The sequence below is a fragment of the Haliotis rufescens genome, unplaced genomic scaffold (assembly GCF_023055435.1).
Source record: "Haliotis rufescens isolate VD_foot unplaced genomic scaffold, xgHalRufe1.0.p SCAF_10, whole genome shotgun sequence".
NCBI lineage: Eukaryota > Metazoa > Mollusca > Gastropoda > Lepetellida > Haliotidae > Haliotis > Haliotis rufescens.
In genome coordinates, this window is record NW_025963780.1 from 13770602 (window position 1) to 13793375 (window position 22774).

Sequence of the window (22774 nt, forward strand, 5' to 3'; positions counted from 1 at the left end):
CTGATACTTGTTTGGTTGGTGTTGACTGGTACTTGTTTGGCTGGGGTTGACTGGTACTTGTTTGGTTGGTGTTGACTGGTACCTTTTTGGTTGGTGTTGACTGATACTTGTGTGGTTGGTGTTGACTTGTACTTGTTTGGTTGGTGTTGACTGATACTTGTTTGGTTGGTGTTGACTGATACTTGTTTGGCTGGTGTTGACTGGTACTTGTTTGGTTGGTGTTGACTGGTACGTGTTTGGTTGGCGTTGACTGGTACTTGTTTGGTTGGTGTTGACTGGTACATGATTGGTTGGTGTTGACTGGTACTTGTTTGGTTGGTGTTGACTGGTACTTGTTTGGTTGGTGTTGACTGGTACTTGTTTGGCTGGCGTTGACTGGTACTTGTTTGGTTGGTGTTGACTGGTACTTGTTTGGTTGGTGTTGACTGATACTTGTTTGGTTGGTGTTGACTGGTTATTGTTTGGTTGGTGTTGACTGATACTTGTTTGGTTGGTGTTGACTGGTACTTGTTTGGTAGGTGTTAACTGGTACTTGTTTGGTTGGCGTTGTCTGGTACTTGATTGGTTGGTGTTGACTGGTACTTGTTTGGCTTGCATTGACTGGTACTTGTTTGGTTGGTGTTGACTGGTGCTTGTTTGGCTGGCATTGGCTGGTACTTGTGTGGCTGGCATTGGCTGGTACTTGTTTGGCTGGCATTGGCTGATACTTGTTTGGTTGGTGTTGACTGATACTTGTTTGGTTGGTGTTGACTGGTACTTGTTTGGTTTGTGTTGACTGATACTTGTTTGGCTGGCGTTGACTGGTACTTGTTCTGTTGGTGTTGACTGATACTTGTTTGGTTGGTGTTGACTGGTACTTGTTTGGTTGGTGTTGACTGGTACTTATTTGGTTGGTGTTGACTCCATGGACCGTGATGTCTGGTTCAACAGGTTTACTGATTACTGTTTCTCTGAGGTCTGACTGTACGGTATACGATCTAGGTGTGGCATGTTTTTGTAATCCTCTGGCAGGCATCCAGGAGTTATCTCCTCTTACCATGACTGTATCTCCTGCTTCTAGTGGTTTCAAACCAGTGTTACCTTTGCAATGTTTGTGTTGACTGACTTGTCTCTTCTGGAGTAGGTTTCTGTCTTGTTCTGTATGTTCAGTGCTTAGTAATTGGTTTGACATTGGTACAGTTCCTCTCAATCTCCTCCCCATGAATAATTGAGCTGTAGACATTCCTATCCCTTCGATAGGACTGTTTCTGTAATCCAAGAGTCCCTTGTAAGGATCAGATGCTTTCTTCAGAACATTCTTTATTGTTTGGCCTGTTCTCTCTGCTTGTCCTTTAGACTGTTGATGTCTAGGACTGGAAGTGATGTGTCCGAAAATATTCTACGGCGAATTTCTTTAATTCCGAACTTGAATACTGTGGTCCATTATTGCTCATGACAATATCTGGAATGCCATACCTGGCGAACTGGCTCTTCAGGTGAAGAACTACTCTTTGACTGGTTGTATCTTGTAGATGAACCATTTCCGGCCATTTGGAGAAATTTTGTAAATATGAACTTCTGTTGTAGTCAAACAAATCTGTGTCGATCTTTGTCCAGGGGCTTGGAGGAATTTCTGATAAAATCTGTTTTCAGCTGGGTTTCCTTTCTGATATCTAGTGCATATTTCACATGATGCAACAGTTCTCTCAATATCTGTGGCCATACCGGGCCAAAATAGAACTTCTCTCGCTCGGCTCTTACATTTCACTACTCCAAGGTGTGAACTATGAATTCTCTCAAGCATTTTTTTTGTTGCTACTATTTGGTACCACCAGTTTGTGTCCTTTAAACACTAAACATCCACACATGTCAATTCTTCTCTGTATGTCCAATATTGTGTTGCTTGAATACTAACTTCACTTGGCTGGTCAGGCCATCCTTCCATTATGTAGTCTCTGACTTCTGTCAAAATGCCTTCTTCAGCTGTAGCTGACTGTAACATCTTCAACTTGGTATTTGTGACAGGGAGATAACTGATCATATTGACATCAAGTATCCCTGTTTGACCTTCAAGAAATTTCTGCTCAGGCGATCAGCTAACAGGAGTTCTCTTCCAGGTTGGTAATTTACTTTCAGATCATATTTTTGTAGCGTCATCGTAATCTTCTGCAGTCGAGGCAGAGCTTCGTGGAGGAACTTTCTGAAGATAGCTTGTAATGGTTTGTGATCGGTCACGTGATCAGTAATGGTTTTTTGATCAGTCACGTGATCAGCCTTTCTCATGGGGATATATTAATGAAACTTTTGACATCCGAAGGAAATTGCTAGCATTTCTTTTTCAATCTGTTGGTACTTGGTCTGTGTTTCTGTAAGGGCTCTTGCTGAAGTAACGCTGCTCCTAATGGAACTTGCATCGGCTGATAGTGTGAGAGGTGGCTTCGTGTTGTAGAAGGCTATAGTACTGGTGCTTGTAATGTGATTTTCTTCGGTTGTTGGAAGCTGTTTACTTGTGAGGTTCCCCAGTGCCAGGCTACTTCTTTCTGTGTGAGCAGACATAGAGGTTGACTTACATCTGATAGACTTGGTAGGAATTTTCCTAGATACTATATGAATCCCAAGAATGTTTTCAGTTCTTTCAGGTCAGTTGGTCCTTCAATGTTTTCAATCTCTCTGATTTTCTCTGGATCTGGACGTAATCCTTCTTTGGAGATTTCATGTCCGACGTACTGCACTTGGTTGACTTTGAACTTGCACTTGCTCTTGTTAAGCTTCAGGTTGTATTCTCTGGTTCGATCGAGAAGCTTCTTCACAGTTCGTCATGGTCTGTGTCATTTGTTCCCAAGACGGGAAGCTCATCCATTATTGTTTTGACTCTGACGAGGTCTCCTACCATATGTGATATGATTCTTGGGTGCTGATTTTATCTTCAAACTTGTTCCATGCGATCCAGTTCTGTTTTGACTTGGTCTTGTAATGTGATGGCTAAGATGAACAACTGGTGTGTGGTCACGATTCCGCTTGATGTAATGTATATCTGGAAGACATCCCAGTCCTTCAAATATGTCTTCATATTCTTTCACAAGGTCTTCAAAATCTTTTGGTGACTGTTCTGTGACTGTGTAGACACGTTGAATTAATCCCATTTTGATGTATGTTTCTCCACCAAGTACTGGAATTTCATCAATGTCAACTATGTTGAACAACACTGAATGAATGTCATTTCTGCCCTTTACTGTGCGCGGTAGCTTCACAACGCCCTGGATTGCTACCTGATGACTTGTGCAGCTCTTGATACTAGAAATAATGTCTGCTTTCTGTAATGGTCCCTGGAATGCTTTGTCCAATGACTTCTTAGACAACACATTACATCTCGCCCCTGTATCTAACTGAATTCTGACTGTCCATTTAAGGATACCTGTTGCGTCCATCTTGATTCATCATCTTCACCTCCAATGACATTTATCATTCCCAGAAATAAATTCTCCCCTTCATCATCTTCTTCTAGATGAAATACTTTCCCCCTGTTTTCTGTGTTTCTTGTCCTCTGTGACCTTGTACTATGTGTGTCTCTTGGTGTTTACTGTTTACATGTTATTGCTTTGATAATGTCCTATTTTACCACATTTCACACAAGTTTTACCATCTGCTGGGCATCTTGCTGATTCAAAGTGATTGTATCCACATCTTGTACACTGTGTGCTTGTATTTCTGTACTTGCAACCATGTTCTCTGCTAATAGTCTTTGGCTTCTCTTGTTTACCATGTCTATTTAATTTCAATGCATTTACAGCTGTATCCATACTCTGTAACTGTTTCTGTGAAACTTCATATGTCTGTTCAATTTCTGATACTCTAGCTAAAGTCAAATTTGAACCTTCTTCAATACATTTCTCCTCACCCTTGTATGTTTAGTTCCATACACAATCCTGTCCCTGATCATTTCTTCTGCATCATGAAAACTGCAATCTCTAGCTAACATTCTCAGGGCTGTCATATATTCAACGCTCATGTTGATGGGGAATTGGCTCTTGGGGAAATCAAGGACAAAATCGACATCACTATCCCGCAACGTTTTATGCACCACATGTAAACAATAAACAACAAATACACAATGAGCGGAATACCTGCTCTGACAACACAAACACAGCAATGAGTTGACCTTCCAGCTAGGGCACGTTTCCTACGAGCGGCACATTCTGCTCGAGGTCGTCCCTACACCAGCACTCGGAATACCAGGCTGACTAACAGTGTAATGATAACACATTTGTAGTAATGAACAACAATGGACAGACAATGACATTGCTCTGGACATGGCAGGGTTCGAAATTAAGGGATGCTAAGATGCAAAATGCATCTTAATTTATGATTTTGCATCTATAAACCAAAATAAAGACGGTATTTTTTGTGCCTTGCTTTTTTCCGTTTCACAATTGGTTGAGAAATACCTAGATTTCTAAATTCACTGTGATAACTTTATATTTCGCGAAGATTTTCCTTGATTTGTTTACCTCCAATTTAGAGTTTCCTCCCAATTCGCGTTTCCCGGCAATCTCCTCAAAGCGATAGTCCGTCTGCGGAGCTCTCTATACTATCGCTGCCACCAGTCAAAACTCCCCACTGTGATAGGTAACCCCAACCATGCTTGGAGTTGAACACTCAACCGAATGACCGTTATGTTTACGAACAAGGGACGACTGTCGTGACGCCGAATACACTTACCCCTGCTACATTACTTTCTTTGTTTGTCAATTTGAATTTCTATTTTATTAAAACTATCATGTTATTGATATAGTAAGAATGTAAGGGAGAAGTTGGTTGATTTTTCGTTAGTCTGCAATCTCGAACCAATCTGATGATACAAACAACAAAGTAAATTCATCTGGAAAACATGGTCAGTCGAAAACCTTTTCAAAATTCACTATGATGGCATTCCCAAAGACATAAAGAAAAGTATAAACGGAACTACATTTGGGGTTAGAGGGCAAATTTCAAGATTCTTGTAATGGCCGCGCCCACACTTGTGGCAGCAATGTTACCGAGAGTGTAGCGAAGGTGTCACGCGCTGGGAAGGAGCTTGGTTTCCCAGGAAAACTTTTACTTCCTTTCTTTCCGTTCAACTTTGGGGAAGTTGGACTAACCCGAGCGTTTTTTGACCAATGAACATATATAGCACGGAGATTAATATTATGCAAATGACGTATGTCTATTTTCGAGAGACCAATCAAATGCCGTAAAAACTATGTCATCGGTAATTTATTCAACTGACCCAAGGTCGTTTCTTTTTTTAGATGACATACCATCCTCGAATCCCAGACGACACCTGTAGGCTGGTTGACTTACCAAGCCGTAGTCACGTCAAAATAGTATATAATTTTATTCACCTACCTGGCATATCATTTATTAAATCTATCCCATTTGACAATGTCTGAAATACGTATTCCATTTCAATTTATCATTTCTTATCGGTAAATTAAAAAACTATTCGCTATTTCCCGCAATGTTATTGAAAATAAAAACTCGAAAACACTCTTCAACAACGGGTCCACATCGAACATGTCAATTAGCAATGTAAAGACGTTTCAAGCAAATCTTTAAATATAATATTCAAAGTAATATTCCGTCTTTTCGTGTAATGCAAGTCAAATGACATCTCGGCTTTCGTCGTCTCAATTTCCTCGGTTCGGGCACGATGTTTAATGCAAAAATATAAACATGAAAAATCTTTGTCACAGCTCATAACCTGGCACAATACATCCATGAATTTATTTTTAATATAGATCGCAATTTCCTGCTTAAAACGTTTAGTATAACACGATTTAACAAAAGTCTTTCGTCAAATTTCAAAATTTCTGAAATTCATCATACCATAGATGTAATTTGATTGGCTGACTTAGGTCACATGCTCAGATTTGACCAGTCACGAACCTTGTAGCAGATTTTGGCAAAGAAAGCGTCATTAGAAACCAATTTTTTCAAAGCTTTCTACTGATGTGTCACATGGCAGTACTTGACAAAGGTGTTATTTGAAAACGGAGGTATCTCTTCATGTTACTGAACGGACAGCCGCTGGGTGATGGCAGATACTAGATCTATTTACAATTCTTTTAAATATTTTTCCAATTTCCAATTATAGATTCTGCTTGCAAAAATCGTAAATTTTGCGCTTCCTTGGTCCTTAATCTGGACGTTATGAATGTGTTAGCTTACATTTTCTATATTTACAACGAACATAATTAAGTTGTGGATGCATTATCTAAATAATGTGATAAACATAACATATTTATAAACAATAGGATTGGAACTTGAAATGGTGTATAATATGTGGTAGCAAAGATGTTTTACAAACATGCAGATATTTTCTTTGATAGATGTTTAATGAGTGTAATTTAATTACTTTGTAATCTGAATGTCATAACATGCATAATCAGCCATTATTTATATGCAGCATAAATCATGATCATGCAATCTTGTGATATATATTTTGAAGTTTTGAGTTCTTGTTGATTTTTTATTTTGCTTGTAAATTTTTATAACCACAAGGAAAAATTTGCCTGTGCCTAAAAAAATTGAATTCTAACCCTGCATTGGACTTCTGGGGGTGATGAACCGACACAGCTCAGGGGATGAACAGTTAAGGCAATAAATCATTTAATGTTATACTATAGATAACAGTAATTATGGTAGCCCAGGTAGGGCCTGTCCTCATTTCGCCTACACCTCATTTCGCCTACACCCTTATCAAAACAAATTTACAGCTGCCTGCACATAAGTCAAGTGCTGTGTTACCTGTAAAATAATGAACTGACCCAAAAGAAGGTTAAACAGACAAGACAATCTTGAAGCTTAATACATTGTTTAATAGCTGATATTTACATTATGCAGTAATAATAATAATGACTCATGATTACTGTAGCTTTAGTACATATCCAACGGCATCAAGAAATTGCATTACAGTTTTTCTTCCACTAAGAAGCTGTGTCTTTAGTCTTTCAATTCTTTCGTACCTTTGTCTGTCAACACGAGCTCGGGGTGTGCATGATCCTCCAAGATCAATTTGTTTCCTGGAGCGTCTGTCTGCCTTTTCAATCTCCTTGATCTCCTTCAAGAACTGATAGATGTTAGGGTGAGATCGGGGCATTCTCTTTTTCAGTCCACAGTAGAACCCTTCCAGATGGTTGTTGGATCGGGGACCGGTGTTGTCGTGCTGGTTCCAAATATGGCAAGGGAATCTAGCATCGTCATCTACCCATGTGCTGGTGACATAGTCGTTAAAATCACCAATCTGTTGATCATCAGGTCCTTGCTCCATCACCTCAACCCATGCATTCTTTACCTGGTCAAGTGGGAGAAGTGGCAGGGCTGCGGCACGTCGAACATGGGACTGAATTGCTGGATTGTTTGTGTATTCTAGTACAAGACCTCTCTCAACTACCTGACGCCACAAAGCTTGTGAATAGTGAAACAGACAACCCCTCACATAACTATCAGGAAAAACCTCTGCAATGGCACTTATGACTGCTGACTCGTAATCAGTCTGCAACACCTCTGAAAAAGTTCAGCACCAGTTCTGGTTCCTACTGTGTCCTTCAACAACCTAAATAGTCTAACATATGTCTGTTTGGTCTTGTTAGGAAGCAACGAAAAAGCAACAGGATACATTTTACCATTTACAAGACAATGAATAATATACACTTGGAGCCACAAGCTAGGACAAACAAAAAAAGTACCATCCATAAACAAACTGTCAGAGTCACTCATGATTTCTAACATCTCAGTGGTAGCAAACACCAGTAGTCTGTCGTCTTCCCCGTCATTGATGCACAGAAAGTCTCTTCCATCTTCTGTCTGTGTCCACTTTCCTTCCAAGTTGACTGCTGCTCTGGTTTCTTGAACTTAAGATAGTCTTGGCTCTGTTTCTGTACAGGGAAGCTTGAACACTTGCAAAAGAAGGGGCAGTCGCAGCTACTTCTTCATCAAGTTGATCCAGTTCTGCGTTGTATATCTGCTGTACAGGAGAAATGTCAGTCTGGACACGCTGCTTGAGTCGACCAATGAGTCTGATGTGTTCTTCATTCTCTACAGGGGGGGTGGGGGGGGGGCTGTGAGGATTGTAGACACGACGTGTTCTGCAATAGTGCTGCATCTACCATTGCAACCTGTGTGGACACACTTCCAGTGAACAGCAACTTGACGCTTGACATTCAGTCTGTATCTATAGCCTGCATAAAGTACTTGCTGGACATGTCTTTGTGATGTTACAAACTCTGCTCTCTGAAGATTTGCCATTTTGATGCTGACTAGTAAGCTGATAGGTCAGGTACATATATACCAATGCAATAATAACAACAATAACAGTTCAACAATTGAGCAGACATCTAATTTCCTTTAATTAAACCAATACTACTATACTCTTCAAAGGTCTCTGATTCTACTTGAGTTCTATTGTGAAACTTATTCCAGGTTGAGAATATTTCTCTACCACATTCTCCACATAGTTTCATTTATCAGCTTCTGTTTTCTTGTTCAACAGATCCCCCAAACATGAATTCTTCATGATTTCTGAATGATTTCCATCCTTGTGGTAGGTCTCTGCTTTTCCCAGTTCATTCTACTTAAATTTCTAGGGTTAATTCCGCTTTCATGCCCCATTTTAATCTTCTTTAGTTACTTATTAGACTTCCTTTTACTTACTTTCAGCTTTTTTAACTGACGATGATTCTTAAAATGTTTAGATTTTCCTGGCTTCTGACACCATGTTGTGTACTTGATGACGAAAACAAAGCATGGAGCAACAGGAAGTGTTTACTGCACATGTGCGACAGCTTATGTTAATTACAATGCTTATGACAATAACAAACATAACACCCATCTTGGGAATCGAACCCTCGCAATCTCATGCCTATTAGACACTTTTACTTATTTTACGTTATTTTACAGTAGTCGGGCCAGGACGCAAATACACATGCACTTGGGTTTAGAATAAGTTAGAACTGGCTTGGACGTATTGTGAACGAGGTAGAACAAGGTTGAACTGGTTAAGAACAGGTTAAGTACGGCTACGGACGTGCTCAATGCGACTCTGTTTGATGATAAGTCACAATTGTTTTACATGCAAAGATTCCATGATGTGAATCGAACATGCAACCTCACATATTGTGTTTAGTTTCGTAACCCACTGTTTTCCCCCATATCTACCGAGGCAGGTGATGAGAAGTTGTTCAATTTATCATGTCATGACTCCAGCTAGTCCAAGCTGCACATTTAAAAAAAAAATATTTTTGGACGCTTTGAGCAAATTCCTTTTATACTGCGGTATGCTGTATTGTTTCTCTATAAGTTATGTCAATGTTTACTTATTTTTTCTGGTATTTCTTGCAGTTAGACGATTCAAAAATTGTATAAAACATGCCTCCGAGGGTTAGGTTGAAAATGTAAAACCTGAAGCGTGGTTTTACTTTTTCAAACAAAACCTCAGAGGCATGTTTTATCCTTTACATATAATATGCTACAAAGGTATTTGAAGGTTTTATTGCTTAACCAAACCATGCTTCTTTGGGAGACTTCTTCCATATAGCCCTAGAGTAATTATTTTGGTACATGAGAAGGTCAAATGTCAAGGTCATTAGATAAAGATGCTTAATTAACGTTTTGTGGTTGCACTTTCCTACTGTATTTATTCTTTTAGTACACATACCTTCATTGGGATGGGTGCCATGCTCTGAGCAAGATCAGCAATAGGTCAGGATCAATGATTAGGTTCGAAGGCACTTTCTCTTGAGGCATATAACTTGAGTATATCTGGTGTGGGGTGTGTGATTTTACGGGATGCTTTAATCACACTCACTGGGGTCGCACTTGAGTTGGCTCGTCATTGTGATTGAATTAATAGTGTCAAGCGCTTCACTGAGTTCCATGGTTGGTCATCTCGCTTAAATGTAATGTCTGCGCCGTTTAGGACTTTAACATAATCATGACACTATATTAAAACCAGATTCTGTCAAACTATAGAGTGAAAGATATTTCCAATATTGTGAAATACATTGCATACAAAAGCTTTTGAGTTCCCCAAAACATTTTTCCCTGTATTATGTCTCTTAGTCTTAGGCAAATTGTTATAGGTATTGTCAAATATATAACCAAATAATATTTTCATGTTTTTGCTTGTGATAAAATGAAATGCAAAAGGTGAACTATTCTCTTGAAAAGGCCTTGGGTTTTTAGGTCCCTCTTCAAAAGCCTTGATTTTTAATGTCAACTTTAAAAATTCCCTAAATAGCTTGAAAAACCTTGAATTTGCACAGATTGACATATCCTCGTTAATAAAAATATTAAAATTGTGACAGACTTTTTTCTTTTTTCTTTTATAGTTGTGAAAATAATTCTTCTTGGATAATTTGCAATTTTCATATTGCATTTATGTCTTACGACTAATATCATGAATATAGTACGCTATATTTTATAATAACAAAGAGAGACTCAGGCGAATAATCCAACCAAAACGCTGTGAAAATGAGAGTTGAAAGCCTTGAAAAGGCCTTGAATTTGAGTGTTCCATATCTGTATGAACTTTGTTCTCAAAACCATGGACCGCCTCCCTGGTCTAGTGGTAGAGCGTCCGCCCAGAGAGCGGAAGGTCTGGGGTTTGATCCATGGCCGCGTCTTATCAAAAGACGTTGAAAGGTGGTACTTGTTGTGAACCCTGTCTGGCGTTCGGCATTAAGGGACTAAATGAAACAAGGACTGGTTGGCTCTGGGTCAGTACACTGTGTCTGAGTGGGGTAGTAATGTTTAACTGCTGCATGGTATCTCAGTGGGCTAGCACTATAAATCGACATGTCTGGACTAGTACAAGCAGCCACGCACACACATGCACGCCGCTGTATAAGTGCAATAATCTTGGATGCGACGTTAAACCCCATTTCACCTTACCTCTCAAAACCATAAGGTCAGTCTTTCATCAAGTCAATCATACTAATGGTTAGGAAATATTTTTGCATTCACATGCCAAATATCCCAAATTGACTCAACTTTGTGTTGGCATCTCAAAGAGACAACCATTAATAGTGAGCTGTGAGTCAATGGTACATGTATTTTATTAACCCTTTCGCCCCGAGATAAACCGTGTCCCAGAACCCGGCTGCCCGAAGAATCGGGCAGCATAAGCCGTGGCCCAGAACCCGGCTGCCCGATAAATCGGGCGGCGCGAGCGTGTTTACAAAATCGCTCTTTCTACTTCCTTTCTCGTGTGTAATCTCGTTCTAAATATGGAAACGAGATCTACACGTATTGACATGTCATTCGATGGAATTTCCCCGTCTTTTTGGCGCGAAAATCACGGGTAAGTCACCTGTTTTCGCGACAGGTATTTTTCTCGCTTGAATCGTAAATCAAGCATAATGGCGGCCAACTACGATTCGGATAGCGATCAGATGATTAACAACGATTCTATTGGGAATAATAATGTGTTTGAATTGAATAATTTACGCGAAGGGGAGAGGGAATTTCGCAAATATTTTGGTGAAGATTTTGACGGTTTCGACGAGGTGTCCCCCCCACCAACTTTCAAGAATGGGAGTGGCAGAGGGACCACAATAGTGGAGACGTGAGGGATTTTGAAGAGGCGACCGGACTCAAGAATATATATTGACACGGTGAGTGAAGAGTCGTGCTATTGATTTTTTCCAACTGTTTTACAAGATTCTGTGTTTGAACATATTATCAGTGCGACGAATGAGAATCCAGCCACCGACACTTGAACGAGCGATCACAACAACAACAAAGGTGAGTGGCATGACGTATCTGTTATTTTTTTTTTAAATTTATTTTTCTGATCGCAATCCGAATTGTAGTTTGCCGGTTTGTCGTATGTCCTTATATTTCGCTCAATTTGAATAAAATTTATTTCCATATTCATGTTTGTTTTCTTGTTTTTTACATCTTAATTTAAATTTTAGTAACTGTAATGATTATTTATTTATTAATTGATTTAATAAAGTACTGATTTAATTTATTATGCAATTGTAAATAGCAGTGTATTGTAAATATGTTATCACAACTTGTATATTTGCAGAACTTGAATTTACGATCTTTCCGTCCTTTTACAATCTTTCCCTCTTCAGATCAATCTGTGTTATCTTCCCTGTGATGTCATTCTTATAGTAGCTGTGGTTCAATGTTCAGATAATGTGATAAATAACTTTTTAAAAACTTAAATACTTAATTTTTGTTTCAAATCCTCATAAAGAACAAAATAAATCAAATATTTGTGTTTTTACCTGTGTTAACGAGTTTACCTGCGTTAACAAGTTTACCTGTGTTAACGAGTTTACCTAAGAGGCTGTAAGTGTATCATAAGTAATATGTGACATCAGTATAGAAAACAAAGTCAGTACCAAGAGTTGTAAACTTGTTTATTTGTTTACAGATGTGCATGAAGAGAATTTACCTGTAACACCTGGGATTACCTGTGCCGTCCAAGATGACAAGACCACTGTGTTATGTTTACCTTGTATCTGTGATTTATTTTTGTGATTTGTAATACAATTTGAGCCAAAATTCATTGTCTGTTTTCATTTTTTCAGTGTTTTCAAGTTTTATTTCACTTGTAAACACCTGTAATTAGAAAATAACAAAGGTTAGAGACAATAACAACAAAGAATATTAAAGTATACTTAATCCTCTTTACAATGGTATATGATAAATGTATATTAAAAGCAAGTTTCTGGTAGAAAAAGTGCATCAAAAATGATAGTGTGATTTTCCAATAATACTGCCAGGGAGGCCAGTGTACAGGCCTTGTCAGTGTCAGGGACTGCAGGGTTTCAAGGGACATAACTCTGGGGCAGCCAGTGATGAAAGAGTTAATGATCATCCACATGAACAGATGAAAAAAAGCTGCTCAAACAGTACTTTTACCTAATACCTCACTCTATTAGCATATTCACAAATGTGTCATACAACAGTTAAGAGTTCTTTTCAAGGAAGCAGCACACTAGAGACACTAACTTCTTTAACACTATTTTGCATCACTTTGTTAGCTGGAGTTAAGACCCATGTTCTTTATTTGGAGACTTAATTGTTTTCCACTTCAGAAAGATCAAACAAGATGAAAGGACATGACAGGGTCATCTTTTTATGAGCTCCATATGGCTCTTATCAGCAACCAGTGAAGTGCCCTGCCCTCATACCGTGTGCTTTAATCAATATCATGCTGCCCTTCATTTAAGCAGGTAATTTCAGCATTTCATTGCTAGAGTCTAGTGCTCCTATCAAGGCTTTGTGTATGATGGGTTTTGGGTGTCCATCTTTGACAAATGACATCTTGATGGAGTTGAGTAGTGTTCTCTGTGCCTTCACTGACCTATGAGACTTCTCACAAGGTTTAAATCTTTGAAATATGGTTGGTTTCCTGCTGGACCAAAGGTCCACAAGGGTTGTGTGAAACATTCTGAGCCCATCTAAAAAGGATGTATAGTACACCCTCAAGAGTTGGCATGTATTGAGTACAATACTTTCCATGCTCACAGGCTGCAGTTGAACCAAATACAAAACGCGGCAGCATTATTCAACAGGCATCAAAGTGACTTGGTTTTCTCTGTTGATCAGAAGGGAAAGAATTTGCTAGTGTGCTGCCATCATATGTCTTCAACTGAAAGGGCTAACTACAACAGCATGCAAGTGGACAATGTGAAAACTTAAGGGGATTATGCTCCTTCCAATGCCAGTGGTAAGAGGTTGGCAGCAAGGAAAGCAAGAGCCTTGAAGAAGATCCAAGATCAGAAGACCTTGAACTGCCACCTCTAGGGAAAATGATGATAAAATACATGATATAATTATAGATGACAGCATCACACGTCACACAGCCAATACAATAGTCATCTGTCATGAGAGAGTTGAGAACATTCTGAGGAATGAACTAGGCATGACAAAGGATTCAGCACCTGGAGGTCAGGGCTTCTGACACCTGATCAGAAACAGTCCAGGTTCATCATGTCTCATGAGAAAAATATTGTTTTGAAGCCAACCCAGCTGATTTGTAAGCATGGATGAGTCTTGTGTTCACCAATATCAACCAGACTCTAAACAACAGTCAAAGCAGTGGAAACATCTGGCGTCAAAGTCTATTAATCTACTTAGACAACAATGTGAGAATATCAAGGCTAAACGTAGTATAAAACTCACTAGGGGTGTGTTGTTCTACCATGCGTACATGGTTTTGAAATCTTGTCAGGCACTGTCAGATTTCCACCTCTTCCAAAACTTGAAGAAAGAACTTTCTGGCAAGCATTATGCAAATGAAGATGCCATCATTTCTGCTTTTGGAGAACTTTCGGATCCTGGAATTCCAGCATCATTGGCAGAACTGTGTGGATCTCTGGGGGAAGGGTTGGGTGGTTGTGTTATGTTGAAAAATAATTAGCAACCATTTCCATCAACGCAGTACATCATAGTTCAGCTCCAAACATTTCATCCACGTCTTGTGTCTTATGGCATGATGCTTTGGTGTTGTCCATCATCTGCCCATTCATCGTCTTGCAACTTCCATGAACCAATTTAGCCTGAAACTTAGGGAGTATCTTCTACTCAGAAACTAATCTTTGCGGTTATCTACCAATTCATTGCTTGCAACCTCTTCCATATTTCTGGGTATAGTATTCAAATTGTGGAAAATGTTTTAGCACCATCTTCTGAGGCACTACAAAGTCCAGAGAGCTGAATATTTGGCACTACAATGGGATTCATTTGTATCCGAATGAAGAATAGAACTTTTGTCTTGTTATCAAAAGTGTAAACATCTAATGGAAAAGAAAAGTTTGAGAGTATAATTGATAAAACTAAGAATTTGTTTAGATCAAGGTTATAAGGTGTCCAGAAAAGATTGAGCATCGTTATCTCCATTCACCTTGTTAATTGTTGATTACTTTCCAAAAATTTCTCATGTCTGAAAAACTGTTGTACAAAATACTGTGATATGTCACATAGATACTTGTTAGCATAGCATTGTTCTTGAATGTTAAAGGTATATTACATTGATGCCGACTGTCCTCTCACACTGAATGATTTTTATCCACTTAGTAAGACAATTATTTAGAACCCTTTAGTTTAACAGTCTGTCTGTTGCTCCAGTCTAAATAGAAACTGAACATAATCACTTTCTAATCTTGTAATATGAAAAGATCTTTTAAGCACACTCTAGGATGAAATATGATTAAGAAAGTCCTCACTGTAGCCTTTTTTATTTCATGTTTACAAGATTTCAAATGTCCCTTGTGTGTGATAGCATATTCAGTGACAGATTTGAGGTTTAATAGCAACAGGCTTCCCAGTCATATTTTAACCTTGTTCACCTAGACTAAACATATAAAGTATGCATAGGTTTAAAATTTTAGTCATGAAGATATTTCCATAACTTAGGCTGTGTGTGATTGAGGCCAGTCACTGGAAGAACAAGAAGTGAAGGAGGCCAATGCTGGAGCTATAAATAGCCATCTGTATTGACATTCTGTCATTGAATTGTCTCCAGACTTTGTCCTTTTTTGTAGCAAGTTGAAACTATTATCTCCAGGCAGACACATGATCAGGAATTGTCCTATGTAAACTCAGGACCTCTCACAGCTTGTTAGTATAAGAAGTAACATCAACCATGGAAGGGGATATGGATTTTGTCTCGCCATGATCCTTCGGACAATATTTGTGCAAGACTACAAGGCGACTCATGACAGTTTGTAATTGTCAGATATAGGTACCATTGACCAACATTATGTTATTATATGGGTGTTTTCATATTGGCCTTATTATTGGTCCAAGGTCAAGTCATATTGGCCCAAGGTAGGCTGTAATAATAATGTCTTGACAGTTGAGAATGGACATAGTAAAGTGGGAATGCAGTTGACAGTAGCTTGTCCTTGAGGGTTGACATGGGACACAGTAGAAAGGGAATGCAGTTGACAGAAGCTTGTCTTTGAGGGTTGACATGGGACACAGTAAGGAGGGATTGCAGTTGATAGTAGCTTGTCCTTGAGGGTTGACATAGGGAACAGTAAGGTGGGAATGCAGTTGACAGTAGCTTGTCTTTGAGGGTTGACATGGGACACAGTAAGAAGGGAATGCAGTTGACAGAAGCTTGTCTTTGAGGGTTGACATGGGACACAGTAAGGAGGGAATGCAGTTGGCAGTAACTTGTCCTTGAGGGTTGACATGGGACACAGTAAGGAGGGAATGCAGTTGGCAGTAACTTGTCTTTGAGGGTTGACATGGGAAACAGTAAGGAGGGAATGCAGTTGGCAGTAACTTGTCTTTGAGGGTTGACATGGGACACAGTAAGGAGGGAATGCAGTTGGCAGTAACTTGTCTTTGAGGGTTGACATGGGACACAGTAAGGAGGGAATGCAGTTGGCAGTAACTTGTCTTTGAGGGTTGACATGGGACACAGTAAGGAGGGAATGCAGTTGACAGTAGCTTGTCTTTGAGGGTTGACATAGGACACAGTAAGGAGGGAATGCAGTTGACAGTAACTTGTCTTTGAGGGTTGACGTGGGACACAGTAAGGAGGGAATGCAGTTGACAGTAGCTTGTCTTTGAGGGTTGACATGGGGCACAGTAAGGAGGGAATGCAGTTGACAGTTGCTTGTCCTTGAGGGTTGACATGGGACACAGTAAGGAGGGAATGCAGTTGACAGTAGCTTGTCTTTGAGGGTTGACATGGGACACAGTAAGGAGGGAATGCAGTTGGCAGTAACTTGTCTTTGAGGGTTGACATGGGACACAGTAAGGAGGGAATGCAGTTGACAGTAGCTTGTCTTTGAGGGTTGACATGGGACACAGTAAGGAGGGAATGCAGTTGACAGTAACTTGTCTTTGAGGGTTGACGTGGGACACAGTAAGGAGGGAATGCAGTTGACAGTAGCTTGTCTTTGAGGGTTGACATGGGGCACAGTAAGGAGGGAATGCAGTTGACAGTTGCTTGTCCTTGAGGGTTGACATGGGACACAGTAAGGAGGGAATGCAGTTGACAGTAGCTTGTCTTTGAGGGTTGACATGGGACACAGTAAGGAGGGAATGCAGTTGCCAGTAGCTTGTCCTTGAGGGTTGACATGGGACACAGTAGGAAGGGAATGCAGTTGGCAGTAGGTTGTCTTTGAGGGTTGACATGGGACACAGTAAGGAGGGAATGCAGTTGGCAGTAGGTTGTCTTTGAGGGTTGACATGGGACACAGTAAGGAGGGAATGCAGTTGGCAGTAACTTGTCTTTGAGGGTTGACATGGGACACAGTAGGAAGGGAATGCAGTTGGCAGTAGCTTGTCTTTGAGGGTTGACATGGGACACAGTAGGAAGGGAATGCAGTTGGGAGTAGCGTGTCCTTGAGGGTTGACATGGGACACAGTAAGGAAGGAATGCAAGTTGTCTGGATGTCCTTCAGTGTTGGCCAATGTACATGTAAAATTTGGTTTATGTGTCTGTTTGTCCTTTAATGTAGGCCCATGTTACATGGTTAAGTTGATTTAGCTGGCTCTGTGTCCCTCAATGTAGGTCTATCTTTATGTTAATTTGGTTTATGTGGCTGTTTCTACCTCAGTATAGGCCCATGTTTTGGGGAAGTTTGTTTATCTTGTCCCTCTGTGTTGATAAGTGTCTTTTTCTGTCCCTTTTGGCCTACATCACACAGACTTTAAGGAGAAAGGCCGAAGGGTGAGATTTGATATTTTCAAAGAATGATGTTTTGAGTTTTAGCATAGTATTCAAGTTCATCAGTAGAGTTGGCAGTAATAAAAGTGTTTATTATGAAAGCATTCTCAACGCTGGCAACAAATGAAATTGATGGATTTGTAAGTGTTCTGAGGGAGATGCGTCAGACAGTATATATGTGTGCCTGCTGGTCCTGGGGCAGACCTTCCAATAATGCTGATGGCCTACTGCTTAATGGGGGAGACAGTCAATAAATTGTGTCAACTGGCAATGATTTGAGGTCTGATTACACTGCAGTGGGCAACCAGAGACATTTCATTGATAAGCTTGAAATAAACCATTTTATGGATGGAGACATCTTTGTAGCAAAGTGGGTTCTTAAACTTAGAGAAAATGAGAATTTCAGTTGTTCATGCTTACAATCAAGCAAATGACAGATATCGCTAACTGTTTACTTCTCACAGACCAGGCCAAAGTAAGAGTGTGAGTTTCAAACAAAGAAATGAAGTCTTGTCACATTGGCCTAGCTGAAGGTTGCAGGAATGTGACTGTACAGAGAGGTATGGAGGCAGGAATGTGACTGTACAGAGAGGTATGGAGGCAGGAATGTGACTGTACAGAGAGGTATGGAGGCAGGAATGTGACTGTACAGAGAGGTATGAAGGCAGGAATGTGACTGTACAGAGAGGTATGAAAGCAGGAATGTGACTGTACAGAGAGGTATGGAGGCAGGAATGTGACTGTACAGAGAGGTATGAAGGCAGGAATGTGACTGTACAGAGAGGTATGAAGGCAGGAATGTGACTGTACAGAGAGGTATGAAGGGAAGAATGTGACTGTACAAAGATGTATGAAGGCAGGAATGTGATAGTACAGAGAGGTATGAAGGCAGGAATGTGACTGTTCAGAGAGGTATGAAGGCAGGAATGTGATAGTACAGAGAGGTATGAAAGCAGGAATGTGACTGTACATAGAGGTATGAAGGGAAGAATGTGACTGTACAGAGAGGTATGAAGGGAAGAATATGACTGTACAGAGGTATGAAGGCAGGAATGTGACTGTACAGAGAGGTATGAAGGGAAGAATGTGACTGTACAGAGAGGTATGAAGGGAAGAATATGACTGTACAGAGGTATGAAGGCAGGAATGTGATAGTACAGAGAGGTATGAAAGCAGGAATGTGACTGTACAGAGAGGTATGAAGGGAAGAATGTGACTGTACAGAGAGGTATGAAGGCAGGAATTCGACTGTACAGAGATGTATGAAGGCAGGAATGTTACTGTACAGAGAGATATGAAGGGAAGAATGTGACTGTACAGAGATGTATGAAGGCAGGAATGTGACTGTACAGAGAGGTATGAAGGCAGGAATGTGACTGTACAGAGAGGTATGAAGGCAGGAATTCGACTGTACAGAGATGTATGAAGGCAGGAATGTTACTGTACAGAGAGATATGAAGGGAAGAATGTGACTGTACAGAGATGTATGAAGGCAGGAATGTGACTGTACAGAGAGGTATGAAGGAAGGAATGTGACTGTACAGGGAGGTATGAAGGGAAGGAAGTGACTTTTCAGAGAGGTGTGAAGGGAAGAATTGTGGAGAGGGCTACAATTGTGCTGCCCAAGACAGACTAGGAGATGTCAGCCTGTTGTTAGTCATTTCTCTGGGGTGGTGCCTCTTTTTCTCTTTGTGATTCACAGTTAAGGGCGTTTGTGCTCAGCCTGTTTGTGTAGTTTGTGTGGCTGGTATAACATCTCATGCCGCACCATTAAGTGTATTATTATCACATGCAACAACCTGCATAAATAAAGAATAGACTTCTTAGTTTTGATATATACTGAACCAAATTAAAAACCTCACAATCCTAAAATGTTAACATTTTAACCAGTTATCATTGTGGGCCCTTATTGTGTATTTAAACAGTAATGGCCACGTATTGTCTTCAGATAATACCCGTTTTTGTGCAGGTGAATCGATCAAAATCATGTCCACAGCACTATAGTGGCAAAAGTGGTTTTTCACGTGCAACTGGTCACGTGGCCATAATACCGCACGTGTTTTCAGCCATACTTCTTAGCAGTCATTAACAAAAAAAGAAAAACACAAGCAAACAAAAGTCTTTACGGCCATTTGTCATGCCATGCCTTTCAAATGTGCAACGTGAACATGCCATCAGCATGTTGCAGACGGGAACGTCTGTAGCTGAAGTCGCAAGGATGATGGGTTGTAGTCGACGGACTGTATATGATTTACAGACGCGTCTACAGCAAACGGGAACCACCACGTCAGATTGTCTTACGTCACCTAGGTAACCGGCTTTTGACGGCTACATCAACCAGAAATTTACTGTTTAGGGGGAGACTGAGTGCGCAAACTGTTCGAAACCGTCTGAGAACTGCTCACCTTCATACTGCGGGCCGATTCTGACTCAATTACACAGACGTCAACGTCAATTGTGGGCACAGCGACAATTACGATGGACTCAGAGGAATTGGAATCAAGTCGTCTTCAGTGATGAATCCCGATTTAATCTTGGATTTGCTGATGGCAGCGCGAGGGTGTGGAGGCGCCGTCATGAATGTTACGCCCAGTGTTGTGTACAGGAAGTTGACAGATTTTGAGGCGAAAGTGTCATGGTGTGGGGTGCTTTCTGTGGCAATGCACGTTCCAGGCTTCTTGTCATCCATGGCAACCTCAATGCTGCTGCTTACCGCAACCAGGTACTGGCACCAGAACTTCTGCCTTTTATGGCAGCACATGGACCCGGTTTGATCTTCCAACACGACAATGCCAGACCCCCCATAGCAATTTTGACAAGGAATTTCCTTCAGAATGTGGGAGTCAACGTCATGGACTGGCCATCAAGGTCTCCCGACCTCAATCCCATCGAACACGTCTGGGATGCTCTTGGCAGAAGTCTGTGCACTCTCCAGAACCAACCACAGAATTTGCAAGATCTTTGCACCATTTTGCAGCAACAATGGCGTCGTCTTCCCAATCATGTGTTCACAAGCATCACAAGGTCCATGCGGAGGCGTTGTGTGGCAGTTGTCAACGCACATGGTGGCCATACACGCTACTGAACTTGTGTGCTATCAGATTCTTGTGCTTGGGATAGGGCTGCACGGTATTACCGGTATACCGGTATACCGCAATATGAAAATGAAACAACTACGTATCGCGATACGTTTGTGATGTACCGGTATATTGACAATGATTTTGTGTTTTCAAATTGAACTTGCTTATGATTAATCATTATTACTCATTCAACACCGTAGGCCCGTAATACCGGCCAAGAAGCATTCCCAGACACCGTAGGCCGGTATAGGCCCTACCGGCCAAGCCGTAGTCACGTCAAAATAGTATATAATTTTTTAAACCTACCAGTCATATCTTTCATTTACTAAATCTATCACATTTCACAATGTCTGAAATACGTATTCAATTTCAATTGATCATTTTTTATCAATAGATTAAGAAATTATTCACTATTTCCCGTAATGTTATTTAAAATAAAAATCTCAGACACGCACTTCGAAAACGGGTCCACATCGAACATGTCAAAGAGCAAAATAAAGACGTTTCAAGCAAAGCTTTGAATATAGTATACAAAGTTATAGATACAATCAACAAAAATATATCTAAAAGTTGTTAAACTTACTGCCAAGTTATTATTTCCATCTTTTCGTGCGATCGCTTGTAATGTAAATCAAATGACATCGGCTTTCGTCGCCTAAATTCTCGGCTCGGACACGATGTTTAATGCCAAAATTATGCATGAAAAAACTTTGTCACAGCTCGTAACCTAGCATGATACATCAACAAAGCACCATATTTTTAATATAAATTGCGATTTCCTGCTTAAGATGTTCAGAATGGCAGGATAAACAAAAAGATTTCGTCAAAATCTAAAATTCATAACACAACTGTAATTTGATTGACTGCCTTAGATCACGTGCTCAAATTTGACCAATCACAAACCTTGTAGCAGATTTTGGCGCGAAAGCGTCATTAGAAACCAATTGTTATCCAATAAAATCGATTGTTATAACTACGAAAAACTCCAGGCGATGTTACGAGCGTGAAGATGAAAGAATAAGCTTTCTAGCGATGTGTCATATGCCAGTCTTCGACGAACGTGTTATTCATACGAAGCCTCGAAAACAGTGGTATTTCTTCATGTTACTGAGCGGACAGGCGCTGTTATCGGGAAATGGGTGATGACAGATACTATTGATAATTCTTTTTCAAAAGCTTTTTCAATAACGTAAACAATAAAAATAAAAAAGGAAATAGGTAAGTGCATTTTATGAAATCGTATATTTGCCGAAAATCGTCAAATTTTCGCTTCCTTGGTCCTTAATCTGGACGTTGTGACTGAACATAATTAAGTTGTAAATGCATTATTTAAATAATGTGATAAACAATACTTTCATATTTATAAACAATAGGATCAGACCTTTCAAATGGTGTATAATATAGAGTTGCAAAGATGTTTTACAAGCAGATATTTTCTTTGATAAATGTTGGTTTCATCTATCACACAGGAATCTCTGGTTACTGGGTGTCACAGCAGTAAACGCTTCTGGTTGACTGGTGTTGAAAGAGTTAAAACAACTAATATTGTCCATCTTTTTACCTGCGATGTCATTGTGATGAAACTGCACGAACAGCTCTTTGATAAACAATTACAAACTTACGTTACCACAAACACTGGACCCATATTATACATAAATACCTCTAACATTTCTTCCTGAACCTATGAGCTAAACGCACCCATGATGTCACTGAGTCTGGAGAATTGATACCACTAATATTTACTGCATGTTGGACTTTACCATTATGGTGCCTTAAACAGCTATTCTTGAGTCGAATAGCACAGCCAGTCAGACACAATATACAATTGTCTGTTTTGTCTGATGGTTCTGGTTTTTCCCTTTTTTTTACTTTGAATAAAGCTAAACTTTGTATGATTGTACTGTGATTCAATGTGGAGGTAAAAGAATCTTAAACAGTGGACAGAACTCAATAAGTTTTCTTCCACAATATATTGCAGTACGTATTGCAATACAGAGGAATGTATCGCAATATATCGCAATACGAAATT

General features: G+C 40.0%; 1 protein-coding gene across 5 annotated transcripts in view; it reads left to right on the top strand.

Annotated features, from left to right (window-relative positions):
* Positions 1-22774, top strand: part of LOC124112116 (leucine-rich repeats and immunoglobulin-like domains protein 1) — a 148373-nt gene that overhangs the window by 69245 nt on the left and 56354 nt on the right. Inside the window, exon 1 of one of the 5 annotated variants that reach the window (XM_048386942.1) lies at positions 8538-8560. The exons of 3 other annotated variants lie outside the window; for them this stretch is intronic. The gene's annotated coding sequence lies outside the window, so the exon portion shown is untranslated. Of the gene's footprint in view, positions 1-8537; positions 8561-13186; positions 13209-22774 lie in introns of those variants that run through there. One more of the 5 variants, XM_048386969.1, reaches the window with a different exon arrangement.